Source organism: Euprymna scolopes, chromosome 29, assembly GCF_053919585.1.
Source record: "Euprymna scolopes isolate OS-2025 chromosome 29, ASM5391958v1, whole genome shotgun sequence".
Lineage (NCBI taxonomy): Eukaryota > Metazoa > Mollusca > Cephalopoda > Sepiida > Sepiolidae > Euprymna > Euprymna scolopes.
This window is the reverse complement of record NC_136510.1, coordinates 103,364,447-103,384,446: the sequence shown is the minus strand read 5'-3', so window position 1 is coordinate 103,384,446 and position 20,000 is coordinate 103,364,447.

Here is a 20,000-nt window from a genome sequence, read left to right as displayed (position 1 = left end):
GATTTTGTCATGTTTAAGAAATTTAATACAAATTAACTTCATAATTTTTTTTATTTAGAAAAAAAATTTGATTTTTCTTTTTTTTTTTTTTTGTGATACGAATGTATAACATTATTTTCCATGCAAAACTTCAAGTCCTAAACAATAAAAAGGGTTTCTTTTAACTTTCTTGTTTTTCTGCCACTTTATAATGGCTATGATTTTTTTTTTTTTTATGGAAGTAGGGGGTAAATAAATAAATACTTAAAGCCGAGGATGGAGGAAAGGTTAAGAATAGCTGTGCTGGGCGGTTTGTGATTGTTGAATTTTTTAGCCCCCAAAAGTTGCCAAAAACCACCATTCAATTTTAAAATAATCCATTTTCAATATATATATATATATATATATATATATATATATATATATATATATATATATATATATATATATATATATTTGTGTGTATGTGTGTATGCGTGTGTATGCATATGAGTGTCCAAAAAGTCACTGAGGAGTTTTGAACTTAAATAGCTTCTTTATTTTTGATGATATCTTTCTGTAATTTTAAAACAATCTGACTAAAACATTGGGAACTTTTTTTTTTAAATGCAAAATTCAAACACTCTTTATTTATGAAAAATAATGTCTTTTAAATGTTGCCCATTTTCAGCTTCAGCTGGCAGGCCTCGAAACGTCAAACCCCAAACCTTGCAAGAATTGAAGGAAAACATCTGGAACAAAATAAGGGAGTTAATTCGTAATCCAGAGATTCTGCAATCTGTCATGAATAGGGCTATGACAACAGCATATTCTTTTCTTTGCATTTATTCTCGAGTATATATCCGACACAGTTAGACACAACTGATCGACAGAGAACCACATCACTCTATATAAAAACATATAAGATATCAATGGATATATATCTGAGAATCAAAACAAGGAAAAGAATATGCTGTTGTCATAGCCCTAGTCATGAATAATGCTTTGGAAAGAGTACAAATATGCGAAGCTGAAACTGGGCAACATTTAAAAGACATTATTTTTCATAAATGAAGTTTGAATTTTGCATATTTTTAAATTTAATTTGCCAATGTCTTGGTCAGATTGTGTTAAAATTACAGAAAGATATCAAAAATAAAAAATCTATTCAAGTTCAAAACCCTTCAGTTACTTTTTGGACAGATATATATATATATATATATATATATATATATATATATATCAGCAGGCTCCTTCAGTCTTAGACAGACTATGGATACTCACGAAGGATTGACTGCACATGAAATTTTTGTGGCAGGAGGTGCGCAATCTCCAACCACACCTCTCCTGAGACGACATTGTTAAATACCAGTGACAAGTGAAGTACAGGACGACTGGAAACAAATGCCGAGATAGGCAGAGAGCACGCCTAGAATTCCCAAATGGTCACCCATCTGGTACTAACCAGGCTCAACATTGCTTAACTTCGGTGATCTGACGAGAACCGGTGTGTCAACACGATTATGCAGTATATACCTGAGAATATATATATATATATACTAGAAATGAGATCAGACGTTGCCCGGGATTGAATTATGATCAACGAATATACTACACTTCCAATACTTTTATTGTCATCGAAAGTCGTGAAGTCGTTCATTTTTCCGTCAAATTTATTGATTGTCTGTCCTTGTTGGAGACCCACCACGATGCACTGGGAGGAAGCTTCACATGCTTTCCCACAATTATAGTCTACAATACGGTGTAGTCTACATTGCACTGTAGAGAACCTACCGTTGATTTTATAAAATTATCTTTATATAATGGCTCGGATTAAAATTTAAACAGCAAAAGTGTCATGATTCAATTGTGCTCTAAGCAGAAACATTCATTTCGAACACGCCCCTATCATATCACTCGGCAAGCAGCAAAATCCCACGTCTTCGCTGTAGAGGTCCCTAAATACCAGAGACCTTTCTACTTTAATAATTCGAACTGCTTAATTTTGAAATTTTATCTGTTTCTCCGACTTTATGAACATGTAGAAACTTAAATCTAATTTAAACAGATATCTTGCTGCTCAACTCCCTACATACAGAGTGCTTATAAACATAGTTTAAGTGGCACTGTCCGTTGTTTGGGGTGGATATGAATTTTCCAAAATTGTTTCATATTTATTATTTAATAATTAATTGTTGAATTATTAATTATTACTGGAGACTTCCTTTACAAATAAGCACTTTAAGAGAGGGTTTTTTTTTTATTATTGTTATTATTTCATTTTACCCCCAAACAAGGCACAGTGCCACTTTGATATAAGGGGGCTACTATCAGGGACATAAGTTGCAGGGATACTATATAGGGAGTTGAGCAGCGAGATGTCCGTTCACATTACACTAGAACTTCTGCATTTCAGTAAAGTGAGGAAAGCAGGAACCTGGAAGGGAATTCCAAAGTCTAGCAGTTATGGGAAAGAAACTATTAGAGTAGGAGATCTAGATCTAGAGATCTTTACTGTGTAGGGGTGGGACCTCGCTGCTTGTCAGATTTGTCGGGGGTATTTTCGTCAAGGGTGTACGAGTGCTTGTTGTTCGTCAGAGCATCCACCATTAAAATACAAGTAAAACAGGCAAATGTATACTGTGAATACATATACAGGATGTCCCAAAAGAAGCTGACGGATTTAGATTTGATTAACTTCCTCAATATTTAAGTTATGCTTACCAATTTTCATATGTAGGTAGATGAGCTTCTCCGTAATTTTTTGAGATATAATAAGATGTCATAGTCTACTTATTCTAATTTTATTTATACAACTTAATCTAGGGTATGTTTTTCACAAGGTCTAATTTTAGTTATGAAAAATGATGTTATTGAAATGTTCACCATTTTCAGTTTCACAGTCTTGTGCTCTCTGCAGGGCATTGTCCATTGTCATTGGCTGAAGCTCTTGCACCAATTGAATTTTATATAGAAATTTGCCATCTTCATGAGGCATTCTGTGAAGAGATGATTGAGAAACCCCACTTTGACTTGATCTCCTTCTTACTGATGTGAATAGATCCTCGGCCACACTCTCTGCTAATCTTTGACAATTCTCATCACTTCTTGCCGTACGGGGTCTACCAGATTTAGGGAGTTCACATACAGACCCTTGCTCATGAAATCGAGCCACCATAGCTTTTATTGCATTGGGAGTAGGGGAATTTCTTGTGTTGAAGTTTTGTGGAAATTCTCTTTGAGTTTCTGATATTGACTCATTCAACCGAAAATACGACTCTACGGTAAATATCTGCTCCTCGTTAGTGTAACGAGTCATGATGACCTTGGAAGGGTTACTCTAGATGATCTTAAAAAATAAAAGGAAAATATAAAAAATTAATGAAGTTATGAATTTTTTTTTAACCATCAGCTTCTTTTGGGACACCCTGAAGGAGTACTTAAAGTTGTCTTACGTATGCCAAGTTCCAATTTTTGCAATTCTGACCTTTTAGCAACTATTTTTACCGGCTAAAAACGGAATCAAATTTGTTTCACAGGTATGAATACCTTATATATCATATTTCGATGCTGTAGACCAAATCCTGACAAAGTATTTTGGTAGAGACCATTTCACGCATACGCGCATAAGCTCACTTTTTTATATATACTAGCGGTGTATCCGGCATTGCCCGGTCATAAAACATGCATAAATATTATGTATTAATTCATGCAGATTTCTTATTTATCAAAAGTTTTAAAAAATTACGACTTGAGTACCATCTGCTAGAATTGAAACCAGAACGTTTAATGTTCCAGGTTAAGTCATTAGTTATCTCTTCAGTACCATTGCCATCTGAGCTACGGACAGATGGATACAAAAAGCTAAAAATTAAGTGACTTCATGCCATAAATGTTTAATTTTGTGCATGCGCAAAAGGAATGGCAGGCACCATGTTATATTCGACATGATCACTTTATATATTTGTTTCATTTTAAATTCAATTATGCAGAATGTAGAAACTATGCATAAATAGAATTCAACAGAATAGCGAAATAGAATCGATCATCTAATAGGAAACTATAAAAAAATGAATAAGTAATTAATTAAGGCTCTTTTTTCAACGGAATATATAAATTAGTTGACTTTTGTGTAGTCGTTTGCATATCCATGACTGAGTATATTAAAAAAGTTTGTTTTAATAATTTTTCAATAGAAAAAATAAACTTTTAATATCAATGTCAGAGCAAGAAAAAAAACCTCAACTTTATAGATATATCTATATATAAAGTTGTACCTTTCGGGTGTGTGTGTGTCTGTATGTACAACTCTCCCACAACCCGCATCACTTGACCAATCATGACCAAACCTGGCATGATGATGATCCCGTACCTAGGGATGTATCACACCATTTTCTAAGGTAAAGGTCAAGGCCATATATATATGATGATTGCAACGTCTTGTCAGACGAGTGCCACTCCCTCAGACATTTATAATCCATGAGCCCAAATGCCTGAGGGAGTATCTATACAAAGATGATGTTACAGAGTCTTAGCTTTGTATGACAACTAAGTCTCTCTCTCGGTTCAAAATGTTGAGAACAAGCAACAAGCAAGAGCAAGATAGCCAGCAACAAATTAAACTGCAGACCAGCTTAATGCGGGTAATGGTCTTCCGCTTTATGGTTTTTTAAATCAGAGATTTGCTTCTCCTAGAAAGGTTGCCTTCACCACGGCTTACGGGAGCCCTCTCCACCCCAATACACATATACACACACACACAAATATACACGGTGCTAGTTGGCCATTGACCCAGAAAAAGAGTTCATTCGCCCTTTGGAAGGTCTTGTTTTTTATCCTTCAGGGAGACTAGCCGCCCTCCTCACCAAACAAGTCAGGTCATGTCATGTGCTACTGGTACCATGTAACCCAGTACTACCTGCCTCATGGTCGGCTCACCGGTGACTAAACATATATATATTTATATATATATATATACACACACACACACACATACACTCTCGTACAGCCCACACCACTGAATTGCTTATGACAAAACCTGACGATCATGGTTTCCGACCTAGGGATGATGCACACCATTTCTCATAGTCAAGGTCAAAGGTTCAGGTTATATTTAGTGTGGCTCATACAACATCTACTTACTGCAAGCGTGCCTGTGAAGTGGGTACCCATGTGTACAGCAAAGTCCAGCACAAAGCGTGGGTATCTTTGCTAGTAGATTATATATATATATACACAAACACATAATTTGGTGATAAATGTCAACATTATCGATTGCTTTCAGATTTGATTAACAGTTTATACTCTGGTGTTAATTTTACAGGTGTGTCCTATTGCCAATTTAATACCTAATTTATTTCCATTTCTCAGAGTAACAATACTTCTTGCTTTTGGCGAAATTCACCTGAAATTTTGATGCAACTTAACAAGCCTTTAAAATTCCTTGAAAAGCATTCTTTAAACTTAAAAAAAAAAATAAATAACGTGGTTGACGAAAGAATGTTTTCAAAAACTTGACAAAAATATATTTAAAAAAACAAAAACAAAGTTCGATAAATCATTGTATTAATAATAACGATTTGTTTATTTGTTTATTTATTTTACGGCATATCTTTTTTTTTTAAATTGGAAGTCACCATTTATCAAGGCCAAAAGGCTACTCAAGGATAAGAGTTAATAAATGTAAGGTGGTAGTGTAGTAATCGTTAATAGTGTAAATTGGATAGAATTTTGATTATTTATGGGGACGGTTCAACAAGAACTTGTTTGCGTTGGATTTGAAGGCTACTATGTTGTATTTAACTGGGAAGCAGACCAGTGGAACAGTGTTCCACGTGCAGACAGTTCTGGAAAAGAAACTTTGTTCATGGAATCTGCGTTTAGATTTAGGCACTGATAGAGAGCGGGGGAAATTGTATTTTTTTTTTTTTTAATTACATTTTCACCCCAAACAAGGCAAATTCCCACTTTGGTGTAGGGGGCTACTATATGTATATAGAAGTTGTAGCTAGTCGAGTGTTTTTTTGTGAAAGTTTGGCAAAAGGAGACCATAGATTGGAGCTCGGTCGAGTACTTATTATGGAAATATGATAGAGCAGAGACAAACTCGCAACATCTCTTCTGTGGGAAAGAGGTTACAGAGAAGAGAAACGGGCATTACCTACTATGTTTTGAAGCTGGTTTTGAACTTTGTCAAGGTGGGATATGTTGCACCGAATAGCTCCTGTGTACAGTACTCTGTTTTAGGGCATACCTGGCTCCTACACGGATAGAGGATTGTGTCGGCAGTGAGATACCTGCTGGAGCGGTAGATGGATCCAACCATTCTTTATGCGATCTTGGCAACAGATTTGATGCATGTGTTCCATTTCAGACCAGGAGAGAAAGTCAGTCCCAGAAGCTTGTCAAGACAAGGAGCTTCCCCAAGACGAGAGCCATTCATTTTAATTGGGACATGATTATATATATTCAAGCACGTCTGGTTGAACACGATGTAACCTCCAACCGTCTTCAAGTGTATTTGGTTGAACTCGGGAATCTTTCTGTTAAACTCAAGAATCTGTATGGAATTTTAAACGGAACCCATTAATTAACAGAATTATTATTTTTCCGATTTTTTTTTGATATCTTTCCGATTCACCGAGGTGTCTTTTTTATTTCAGCCGGCATGTTGTATAGTATGGCGCCCAAAAGTTGTTGTTCAGCCATATTCTTCTCAAGCGCTTTCAATCGGTACATCTGATCGTTGCTAAGAGAGATTGTTGTTGTTGTCGTTTTCTTTTCCTTTGAGGTTTGGTGTATTTATAGTTTTTTTTTTAGTGGTTATAAAGGTGGGTGCAGGATGGTTAGGGGCGAATTATTTTAATTTTAATTTCGATTTTCTTATTTTATAGTTTATTTATTTAGTTTCTTGTTTTTTTATTAAATACTGTTAGTATATTTGTCCCGGTATTAAATGATGATATATATATACATATATATAGAAAAATGAGAGCATGAAAAATAATATGGTTAAGCTTAAACATGGAAAAGTAAAGGACTAGTTAAAACTGGTAAGAAAAGGACAAGATATTCTAGTAAGAAATATAAATTTATAACTTAAAATATTGCTGCATTAAGAATTGATTATATAATGTTATAAATTGAATTAAAAAAATTCTTAATGCTGTAATATTTTAAGTTATAAATTTATTATATTTTTTACTAGAATATCTTGTCCTTTTCTTTTCCAGTTTTAATAATTAGTCCTTTATTTTTCCGTGTTTAAGCTTAACCATATTACTTTTCATGCTCGCATTTTTCTATTGTAATCCATGTTTTTTCCAGGCTTCCAATAAATTCACTTGTTCTTTGTTTAATTTCAGTCTTATTTTTTGCCCCCATAAACACAGATGTAATAACAATGTACGGCACTCGTCTGCTTTCAATATAATCCCCCCAATTATATCTTTTTCATGCTTTCATTCTCTCTGTTTAACTTGGTCTTCTTTTTTCGTGATAGCAGTGAATTAGTAACAACAGTAGTCGCTAAAGTGACGTGGTTGCTATGGAAACCACTCATAAAAATAATTCGCTCACCTCCTTATATTTGTTTACGATTTTGAACACCAGTAAATTCATAACTTTTGTTTTACTGAACGAAAATTGATTTTTTTTTTTCACAATATAGCTGAGAAGGTGATCTATAAACTGTAATAATTGTTTAAAATTTCGTTGCAAAATGAGTGAGCGGTGAAGTTTTAAAGCAGTTCAGAATGACTAAGACTGCAACTTAACACGGTAGTGTTTGAATGAGATACGAGTTTATATATTTTTATATCATGCCAACATTTTTTTAGATTATATAATACTAAACCATGTCATTTTGGTGGATGCTTCAAATTATTCATAACATTCAACAAAAGAGCTCGCCTTTAATTGCAAAGAACTTTCCATTTTTCCTCTATATGCCAACACTGAACAGAGTTCCCATGATCAAAGTTTCCTTTCAATAACTTCCCAGTGGTGGAACACATTGCAACAAGATTGCTTCCCTAAAGATTACAACACATCTAATATCAATGAACAATTTTCAGACATAAAATCGTCCCCTCATAAGTAATTCAATTTTATTGATTCCACCCGTTATTTCCAATCCCCCCAGCCACCACCACCACCATCATCATCATTATTATCCAAATAATGTTCTCTTGAATTTATTACTCCTAATGTTACGTTGTTGCTCTATAATAAAGGGTTGAGTGTTTGTTGCGTCATCTCTAATAATGGATTAGAAGAGATGACGTGCTATATTATATATTTATGTTGTATCATAAAGGGAATCGTGTGTGAGTGACATGTATTTTAAGAACCTACCTCTGTTTCTTCGATGTTGGACCTCCTGGAATTTCTCGTCCTGGAGGGAGACTTGATACCTGTTTTTAGATGAAGATTCAATCACCCCAAGACAAGGAATTAGTTCTATAGTTTATTTCACTTTTCCCAGATGTCCTGCAGAAGGTGGAAAGTGAAATCGGCCTGTGTGGGTTCTTCTTCTACACACGTCAGCGTTCGCCCCAGTGAAGAGGAGGAGACAATGGGAAGCCGTCCGTTGTCTTCTGAGTCCAAATCAAATCTCAACGATTCAGCTAACCTGATCACATGACTCACACGCAATCAAATCAGCTGATCTTTTACTTCCGGTCAACGTGTCTACACTATAATTCCACTCCCCCCCTCTCTCTCTCTATCCATTCTCTAACACTAATACCTGAGTGGCTGATAAATGGTAACTCATTAATAAGTCATTTATAAAAATATTCATGCCGTAAATGCACGCATTTTAACTATTCAGACTACTGTTCTCATATTGAGTGTTATTCTCTCAACGTTTCGCCCAATGTAACCTCCAACCATCTTCAGGTGTATTTTGTTAAACTCGGGAATCTTTCTGTCAAACTCAAGAATCTGTATAGAATTTTAAACAAAACCCTTTAATTAAACCATGCAGGTAGCATACTATCATTCTGTCATGGCCTGGTTAAAAACTTCATATAATTCACAATTGTATTCTTAGTATCGTCTGCATTAAGAATTGAGCCTTTAACCTCTAGGATAGTGTTACTTAGAACTAAATTTTATTTAGTACACTAGCAAGTCGCTGGGTGTTTTCCAGTCGTAAAATACGCTCCAATATAATATTTTGATTTAAAAAAAAAACATTAAGAAATTTACATGCGAAGTTTGAACCTACATACCACATCATGCAAAAGAAAAAGAAAAACAAAAACAAAACATGTAAATTTTCAAGTCTTATAAAATTCTTTGCTATTAATTAAAAAGAAATTAAGAAATTTAAGTGCAGAGTTTGAACCTACAGATCACGTCATGCAAAAAAAAAAACAAAAAAAAAACACGCTATCAACTAATCCACAATAGAATTTTCACAAGCTATTGTTCTATCATTGTTGCTAAGCGACGATATGGAAAAAATCGCTTTACCGATGATAGATAAATTAAAATAACGGTTTTGATTATCGATAATTATCGGGGGTATTCGAGACAAAACTTAACTAAGATCACTCCCAGACGTATACACTAAAGTTCTGTAAATTTTAAAGAAAATCTGTTCAGCCGTTTCGGAGTCTATAAAGAACGAACTCATACACACAGAGACAAAGTTGCATTTATATAATTGTAGAGATTATTCATTACACAGGGGTTCCATTCAGAATTTTGCATGGATCGCCGAGTTTCACGGAAAGATTCTAAAGTTCAACAAGGTACACTTGAAGGTCGGACTTGTACCAATAACATCTAAGATGAGAATAATAGTCCAAATAATACAAATTATCAATCCACATCTCAAAAAAGTCTGTACATGCATGTTATTGTATCTTAATTAATTTTGCAAACATATACAGGGTGTTTATTTTTAGAGGCGGCAAACTTTAAATTGACAACTCTGTTTCCTTTAACTGCAGATTTGGCAACTATCGCTCATTTGGAGTTCAGCTTGGTTTAGCAATTCATCATGAAAACACTGGCACTCAAGCAGCGTTTGCAGTGTTTTTTTGTTTTTTTTAATCCATTTTTACCCCAAACAAGGCACAGTGCGACTTTGATGTAGGGGGCTACTAACAGGGACATCATTTGCAGGGATACTATGTGAGGAGTTGAACAGCAAGATGTCTGTTCACATTACAGTTGAACTTCTGCATGTCAGTACAGTCGGGAAAGCAAGAACCTAGAAGGGAGTTCCAAAGGGTAGCAGTTCTGGGGAAGAAACTATTAGAGTAAGAAGCTATCTTACATCTAGAGATCTTTACAGTGTAAGGGTGGGATTTTGCTGCTTGTAGGGATTGTCAGAGGTATTTATGTTGAAGGGGTACAAGTGCTTGTAGTTCGTCAGAGCATTCAGCATTAAAATACTTGTAGAACAGACAGAGGGATGCAACATTTCATTGATGAGACAGAAGCCGGAGCTTAGATGACAGTTCAAGACCTATCAGGTTGGCGACTCTCTTTTGAACCCTGTCCAGGAGCAAGAGACTAATAGCAGATGCACCAGCCCAAATGTGACAATGGTACTCTATACATGGGCGAATGGTGGCCTTGTAGAGGTACACGATGCTTTCAGGAATAAGTAACTTTCTAGCATGGTAGAGAGAGCCCACCTTCCTTGCAGCAGCCCTGGCAATGCTCTCAATGTACCTGTTCCAACTCATGTTCCCTGTGAATATTAAGCCGAGGAGTTTAAAAGAAGTACTTTCAAGTATTGTATCTTTAGCCATAGCTATTGGTGGTTGAGAAGGTTTCTTGTAATTATTGAAGGAAACAATCTTAGTCTTGGCAGCATTAAATGTGACCATCCATTTTTGTCCCCACTCCACTACAGATTGGAGGTCTTCCGCTAGTGTTTCTGCCATTTCCTTGGATATGTGTTCATTTATTTTCCTCTCGTGCCTGTTATAGAGCGTAGTGTCATTAACAAATATACCCATCTCAGAGACTGTTTTATCAGGGAGTTCATTTATGGATATCAGGAATAATAAAGGTCCAAGGATAGACCCCTGAGGTACACTCGCATGTACATCATATTGTTTGGATATACGACCGTCGAGGACAACCTGGATTCTTCTCTTATTGAAGAAGGATTTAATTATGTTAAGTATTTCTCCAGTGATGCCGTATTATCTGATTTTCCTGAGAAGACCATCGTGCCATACCCTGTCAAAAGCCTTAGATATATCTAGGGCTACCGTTCTGCCCTCCCTTGCTTTGTCCAGTGTACAGTATATATGTTCAGAGATTACAGTTAGGATATCTGCTGTAGAACGGGGTTGCCTAAATCCATATTGATGATCAGATAGAAGTTTAGCAACTGTAAGGTGATGGAGTAGAGCTTGGTTAATTATGGATGCAAATATTTTGGTGAAAAGTGGGAGGATGCTAATGGGGCGATAATTGAATGGGTCAGTTCTTTTGCCGGAATTTTTGTAAATTGACAATGATATGATCCACTCACCGATTTTATTTTTGTCTTAAATTTCTTTTTATATTATCAAATGCTGAGCTTCATATATCCTGATAAGTCTTAGATAAAGAATCTATACATATTCTTTACACACACCCACACACACACACACACACATATATATATACTAGCAATTCAGCCCAGCTTTGCTCGGGCCCTATGTACTGTTCATAACTTGATGTGCATATATATATATATATATATATATATATATATATATATATATATATATATATATATATATATATATATATTAAAAAGTATAACTCATTTGACCCCGTACATTTATAATTTTGGGCTCAAATCAAATTAAAAACTTTGATACATGTCCAAGTAACCTACATCTAAAATTTCAAGTGTTTAAATCCAAAATTGGCAGGAGTTTGGTAGACTTTTCAAAGGTAAAAACGTTGAACTTTGACAGCCAAATTTCTGGCCGAAAACCGATTAAAAATTTTCACACATCTCAATACCGCTTATGTCAAATCTCGAGTCTGTAGACTGATAATTGACAGAGTAGTTTGGTAGGGAAATTTACACACACAGACAATTTCACTTTTATAGATATATAAATATACTAGCTGCATGTACCCGGCGTTTCCCAGTTAAACATATTACCGGCCGGGGGTATTAGTCACATACTATTTAAGACACATTGAATATCCTAACTTGTTATAAAAAGTGACCACAGGTTGGATTTAGGGAAGCGTAAAACACATCTTGGTATATAAAAATCAAATACGAAGTAATTTTCATAGCTTAAAGGGGAAATAACTTTCATAGTTTTAATAAATAAGCTTCTAGTTTTAAACGTAGCTGTTGTCAGCTCATAAAATTTGAAAATAAATTAAAAATAAATAAATTAAATTTAAATGATATTTCTAAATATGCTAACTAAAACAATTCTATTGCAACAAATAATTAATAACATCGAGTTAATTATTGAAATAGATTTTTTAATGCAATATGCAAATGAGGTTACTCATCGAGTGTAGATTTCTTTTGTATACATAGTATATGTAGAAATCATGCTGTAATAGGTGTACATAATAGCTGTTTTCGGTACGAAAATTAATTTGTGGACCAGTGTAGTCTTATTTACATAGTAATTAAATTGTGAACAAACAGACACGAATACAATATATATATATATATATATATATATATATATATATATATATATATATATATATATATATATTTTAAGTTTGTTTTTGAAATGTCGTTACTTTCAATGTATACCGTTTTCGTTTAACGGGTCTAGATTGTTACTTTACAACCAGCCACCGTTAATTTTGAGTTAAGCTCAATGTGTCTATTTAATAGGGGCAGAGCATATATAGCGCAAAATTTTGTTGAAAATTCAAAGAGTCACGTTTTCTTTTTTATAACCTTCGCTTATTTCAATAAAGGAGCTGTAATGGAAAAAATCCAGGAAATAAATGAAGGTTATAAAAATGAAAACGTGAGTTTTTGAATTTTCCACAAAATTTTGCACTATATATATATATATATATATATATATATATATATATATATATATATATATATATATAGTGCAAAATTTTGTTGAAAATTCAAAGACTCACGTTTTCTTTTTTTAGAACCTTCATTTATTTCCTGGATTTTTCCATTACAGTTATTTCATTAAAGAAAACGTGAGTCTTTGAATTTTCAACAAAATGTTGCCATATATATATATATATATATATATATATATATATATAAAACGTTTGTTCGTGGTTAATTTGATATAAGCTAATTGAAGAATAGTAGTTTATGGAAGATGTTAAATTGGTTTTCCTGGTTTTTATTGTCATTTAATTAAGATTGATTTTGGAGAAATTATTGTTTGTTTTTTGTTAAGTAAAAACAAAAACATTGTAGGACAAGTTGTCAAAGAGAAGAGGAAGGAAAGGAAAAAAACATGAAGAAATTGAGATAGAGAAGGAAATGAGAAAATAGTGCAAGAGGAAAAAATACCAAAAGAAAGGGAAAGGTGGAGAGAGCGGAGTGGAGGGAAAAGAGAGGAAGAGGGAAAGGAGAAAGGGAGTAAAAAACAAAGATATATTGTAGGAATCCGAAAAAAAAACCAATAAAACAAAACATAAAAAACTGTAAAAAAGAAAAGACAAATACATAAGATAAAGGAAAAAAAGAATAAAACAACAAATAAAATAAAACGATAAAAGAATAGAAAAATAAAAAAAAATAAAAAAAAATGAAATAGAAATAAGAACCAAAAAAGTAAAGAAATAAAACAATAATGAAAAATGAAATAAGTTGAACAAATAAGTAAAAAAAAACAACAACAAAAAAATAAACAATCAAACTGTGTATGTAATGATTTAATGTGTTTTCCCATTTTTCTCTTACAAAATTCCATTCCAACCATGACAGATGGAAATAGATTAAATTCCTTCTGAAATCTTACAATTCAAAACTACATTTAATTATATTTACTTAAACAATTGAAACAGACAAAAACATAAGCAAATTCCCACATTTGATTAATAAGTTTCTCCCCAATCCTCCATCTTTCTCGTCCTGATTACAAAAACAAAAAGCATAACTTTTAATTAGTCAGATTATTATTATAACATTAGGAATATTAAAATTTACGGAGAATTTATTATTAGCTTGATTAATTATTCGTTTATTATTATTATTATTATTATTATTATTATTATTATTTATTTATTTATTTATTTATTTATTTCATTTGGATCATATTCCATTTTTTCCCCTTTTTAATCTAGTTTTTTATTCTTTCATTTCGTCTTACTATCATTTCTTCGTCTTTTTCCTCATTTCTTCTTCTTCACCTTATTTCTTTAATTTTCCTTCTTCCTTCTCCTTCCCTTATTTCTTCTTTTTCTTCTTTTATTTCTTCTTGTTATAATTTCGTCTTATTCGCTCGTTTTTTCTTTCTTAGAATTATTTCTTCTTTTTTCTCCCCTTCTTCCGTTTCTTTTTATCCGTCTTTCATTTCTTCTTTGTCCTTCCCTTACTTCCCCTTATTTCTCTTTTCTTCTTCTTCTTTATCTTCTTTTAACCTTATTTCTTCTTCTTTCTTTTCTTCTTCCCTAATTTGTTTTTGTTCCGTATTTCTTTTTCTTTCTTCTTCATCTTCTCTTATTTCTTCTTTCTTCTTTTTCCCTTATTCTTTTTCTTTCCTTATTTCTTCTTCTTCTTCTTCATCTTCTCTTATTTCTTCTTTCTTCTTTTTCCCTTATTCTTTTTCTTTCCTTATTTCTTCTTCTTCTTCTTCTTCTTCTTCTTCTTCTTCTTCTTCTTCTTCTTTCCTTATTTGCTTCTGGTTTCTTATTTCTTTTTCTTTCTTCTTCATCTTCCCTTATTTCTCCTTTCTTCTTTTTCCTTTATTTCTTCTTATTTTTCTTTAATCCTTATTTCTTTTTCTTCCTTTATTTCTTCTTCCCTTATTTTTTTCTTCTTCCCTTATTTTTTTCTTCTTCCCTTATTTCTCCTTCATTCTTCTCATCCTTTCCCTTTTTTCTTTTTTTCTGCTTCCCCTTCATTTTTTTCACTGTCCTTCCTTTTCCAGTTTACTTTTTTCCTTTTCGTATTTATTTCTTTTCCTCTACCTTTCCCCACTTCCATTTTTTGCATTCATTCATTACCCTCTTTCTTTTTCTTTCCTCTTACCTCTCCCCGCCACTCTCCTCCATCACTTCATAAATGAAATTACCTAAAGTGAAAATATGAGATGCGTTGTGATGAGTGGAGGGAACTTCTTTTTTTTTTTTTTGTTTTAGTTATTTCTTTAAATTAAAAAAAAAATCATTGTTTTCAACTCTCCCAACATATATTGTTTTTCTGTTATTTATTTTTTCAATTTAATTTCTATTCACTTTTTTTTTTTTTTTAAATATTTTTGTTTCTTTATTATTTTTGATTTTCATAACAGCAAGAAATAAATTTACAAAAATTAGGCTAATAAACACCGATATACGAAATAACTAACCACTCCCATAGCTTATGAACCTTATAGATATTTGGCTCATTATTGAAATTAAAGTTAATAACAAAAATAAATAAATAAATAATTTCAATTCCATGTTCCAAATTTCCAATAAAAAAATAAAACCTTTTTATTTTCAATGTGAAAAGATTAAATTCGAGTTGTTATGCAACGTATCATTATGGGACTTTCAGGTCAACATTTTCCTTTTTTGAGGGGACATTTAGCATTTTATATTAACGTTTAAATCGTTTTAAATCATTTAAAATTATGAATACGTTTTTTGTGTTTTTTTTTTGTGTCTTTTGGTAAAGGGAATAATGAAAAAACAATGGGATTGACACATTTTAAATATTAAGGCAAAAATAGATTTGAGAGTTTTTATCTTTTCTATTTATCTGTTTGTCCCACTTTTCCATGGAAACTACTGATCCGATCTGGATGAAATCTTGTATGGGTCTTCGCTATAATAAGATGCACTGAACCAAATATAATGGAATCTGTTCAACCTAAAGAATTAATAGGGAGTAGTCACCATAATACCACATTTACTCTAGAAATTTTCTCAGAAACTAGTAGGATGATCTGACTGAAATTTTTTGTATCTAATACAAACTGGATGACTAATAATATATATATTTTTTTTATTTATTATTATTTGAGGGTAAACAGTTACATATGGTCGCTACAAATAGCCATCTGTTTCAGTCAAAGAAACTTCCTCAGGCGACCTAGAGCCTCTTGGCGTTGAGAGGTTCTAGATCGCCTGAGGAAGTCTCTTTGACTGAAACAGATGGCTATTTGTAGTGACCATATGTAACTGTTTACCCTCAAATAATAATAAAAAATATCTTGCTCTTTTTATTGAGCACTATTTAACAACCTCGTTGTCTTCATTAGTCACGACTTTTGAACACCTCAAACCTGAATATATATACTATTAGTCATCCAGGTACAGTATCACAACTCATTAGTGAGGCTAAACATACACGTTTACCCAGCCGTGGATCGAACCTTCAACCGTCGCATTGACAGTCAGCAGCTCTAACCATCGGACCATAGATCAGTGCCGTAAATATTTCTCCTCGAGTGTGTATTAAATCCACACCCGCCCGTCAGAACAGTGCTCAAACCATCAGTTTGTTTAGAACAAAATTAATAGTAGGCTTCGCTTAATTGCTTAACTACGCGTCGGATGAAAATATATTTACACAGTACTCAACCCAAAGAGGGGGGGGGGTCTTTAGTAGTCATCCACATACAGGGCTGTTTCGTTGTATCACAACTCATCAGTGCGGCTAGACATACACCTTTCCCCAGCCGTGGATCGAACCTACACATATTGGATGTAGTCACAATAATATCACATTTACTCTAGAAATTTTCTCAGAAACTAGTGGGCCGATCTGGCTGAAATTTTGTGTGTGTGTGTGTGTGTGTATATATATATATATATATTTGGATGCAACCAACCGGTATCAGAATCGATATCGGAATTGTGAAAATTTGAGCTTATTTTCCGATGCCAAAACCGATTCCTTTAATTATCTATTTTATTTGATTTTGTTTTTATAAAAATCTTCCATTGCTTGTAGTAATAATAAAATGATAAATATTTATTGATTTAAACTTCCAGTAAGACTAAAATGTCTAGATCACACCCTCAGAAGCGTGGTTTTACGTTTGAGAAAACACATGCACATTTAAGATGTTTTCTTACAGTAATCTGGATAAAATAACAATTTTATAGTTAAATATTTAGAGGTTTATAAATTGTAATGATATCGGAATCGGGAACTTAGTACGGAATCGGTAATTGTATCAGAATCAGGAAAAAATATTGGAATCATCCCATCACTAATATATATATATATATGTGTGTGTGAGCAATTTTACCATCTTGGATCATTTTGGTAAATTTAATTGTAATTTTTATTTTATATATATATATATATATATATATATATATAATGATCCAAGATGGTAAAATTAAAGTATATTATAAATATTAAAGAAGTTCTTCCACCAGACTATCCATTCATGTGTAATCACCTTTTTCTTCACTATATTCCCTCTGCTTCACTTTTTTTGTTTTCAAGTAAGATCTTTGACTTACATGTTGTTTCATCAAATATTTCTGCATGCAAAATCCGATCCCGCATTTTGCTAATTCCTACCCTCTGATGAGAAGGAAAGTATTTCTTCGAAACTCCGCGGATTAAGGACAATCCATTTATCTAGTGTTTCCTTTTCAGATTAAATATGTTTTTAACTCATTTCAAAGTGTTTTTTTAACATATTTTATTAACTGTTTGCTCATATTAAAAGCTCTATTTCCTATTTGGTTTTATCGAGCTTTTACATCTGGCTGAGATAATTTTATAAATATTAATTCTTTAATATTTATATATATATATATATATATATATATATATATATATATATATATATATATATATAATAAAATTAAACAAAAAAACAGTAATTGGAATAAAAATGGAAGAAAGCCGATTTAGAACCGGCAACTTAAAAACATGAAACTCAGAATGACAATCAGAAAAAAAATCCCCTCTCGAAACAAAAATATAATAAATACATAAATAAATAGAAATAAAACATGCTCTGAAGTCGAAAACATAACTTCATTGAGCTTGCTATCTGAATCAATTCAAACTATATTACAAAAGATATAAAATATTTTGTATCTTCTAATTCTGTTTTTGATCCTTTACATTTTCTAATTTGAATTTGGCTTCCAAACCTAACCCTAACTCAATCTCAGAGAAAAAAAATAATATTTTATGATGTATTTTTTGCTCTCAGTGTACATGGAAAAATAACCTAGGAAAACAAACGTTGATTAACTCGCATTTAATATGTTCGTTGATAAATATACTAGATAAACCTTATCATTGAGTGACCTTCTGGCCTTGATAAGTGGTGATGCTCTTGCAAAAACAAAAATGTGATTTCTTGAGTCAACCACTGAGCTGAGATTAGATAGTCTAGACCAGAAAATAATGAGTTTGTAAAGCCAGTGAAATGTAACAAAAAAAAAGAAAGAATCTCTTTCTGATGGTTAAATAGCTAGCTCAAGAAATAATGAGTTTGCAAAGCCAGTGAAATGCTGGTCGATATATCCCCCTTCATTCTCTCTCATTCCTCCTACGGCTACAGGTTAAATAGTATTTCTATCTGTTCTGGTATTCCCTTTTCTTTATAATAGACTGTTCCAATATTCTATTCTTTCCATTCTCTATTGCCTTCGACGGTTAATTAACAGAGAGGGTACCAGAAGTGAGAGTAATAAATATCGGATTGAATAAGAGCAGGGAATATGGGGACAAAAATAATGGAGAAGGAGAGAGTGATAGATGTTTAATAAGATGATGTTTATTAAGAGATGGCTCACTACGTGAGTTAATTGCAAATTTCGGCTAAGTAGACCAATTAAAGTGGATTTTTGTTTTCTCAAATATAACTCAATCCAAAAACTAATGAATATTTTGTGATTCATATAAAAGAATTAAAATAGCCTTAGGGAAATAAACATTTGATTAATTCAACAATAGTAGACATTTATATTTCATGTTAAATTAAAATATACACGGCTAATTCTGTATTCGACGTTGCTCAGGATTGAATGATGACCAACAAATGTTTCACACTCCCATATTTTTTATTATCATCGAAATCGGTGAAATCGTCGATTTTCCAATCAAATCGATTGATTGCCTACTTTAGTTGGGAGCCCACTGCATTGCACTGGGAGGAAGCTTCACATACCTCCCCTCAATGACTTAATCCACAATACATTATAGTTTACATTGCACTGTAGAGAACCTCATGTTGATTTTATAAAATCATTTTTATATATGACGGCTTGAATTAAAGCTTAAAATAAAAAAGTCAAGTATCATACTTCAATTGTGCTTTACACAGAAACATTCATTTTTACCGTGCCTCTGTCATATCAAAGAACCTACTGTTGATTTTATATGTTAGGCATTCGACTTGTGTGGTAATAAAACTGAAAACATAGCGATAGAAAACCTACCTAAGAACATTGCCATATACACAAAGTGGCTTTATGTGAAATTTCATAAAAAATGGGTCCAGTCGTTTTCGTGTCTATAGGGAACAAACTCCCTGACACCCACACACAAGTTCCTTTTATATATATATATATATATATATATATATATATATATATATATATATATATATATATATATATAATAAAAGTTACAATAAGTTTACTAAGGTAATCAAAATGGTAAGCTTAAAATATATTATAAATATTAAAGAGTTAATATTTACAAGTAAAATAAACTCAGCCAGATATAAAAAGCTCAATAAAACCGAAAAGGAAATAGAGCTTATAATATGAACAAATGATTAATAAAATATGTTAAAAGACATCTTGAAAAAGAGTTAAAAACATATTTAATTTTAAAAAAGGAAGCACAAGATAAGTGGATAGTCCTTAATCCGCGGGGTTTCGAAGAAATACTCTCCTTCTCATCAGAGGGCAGGAATTAGCAA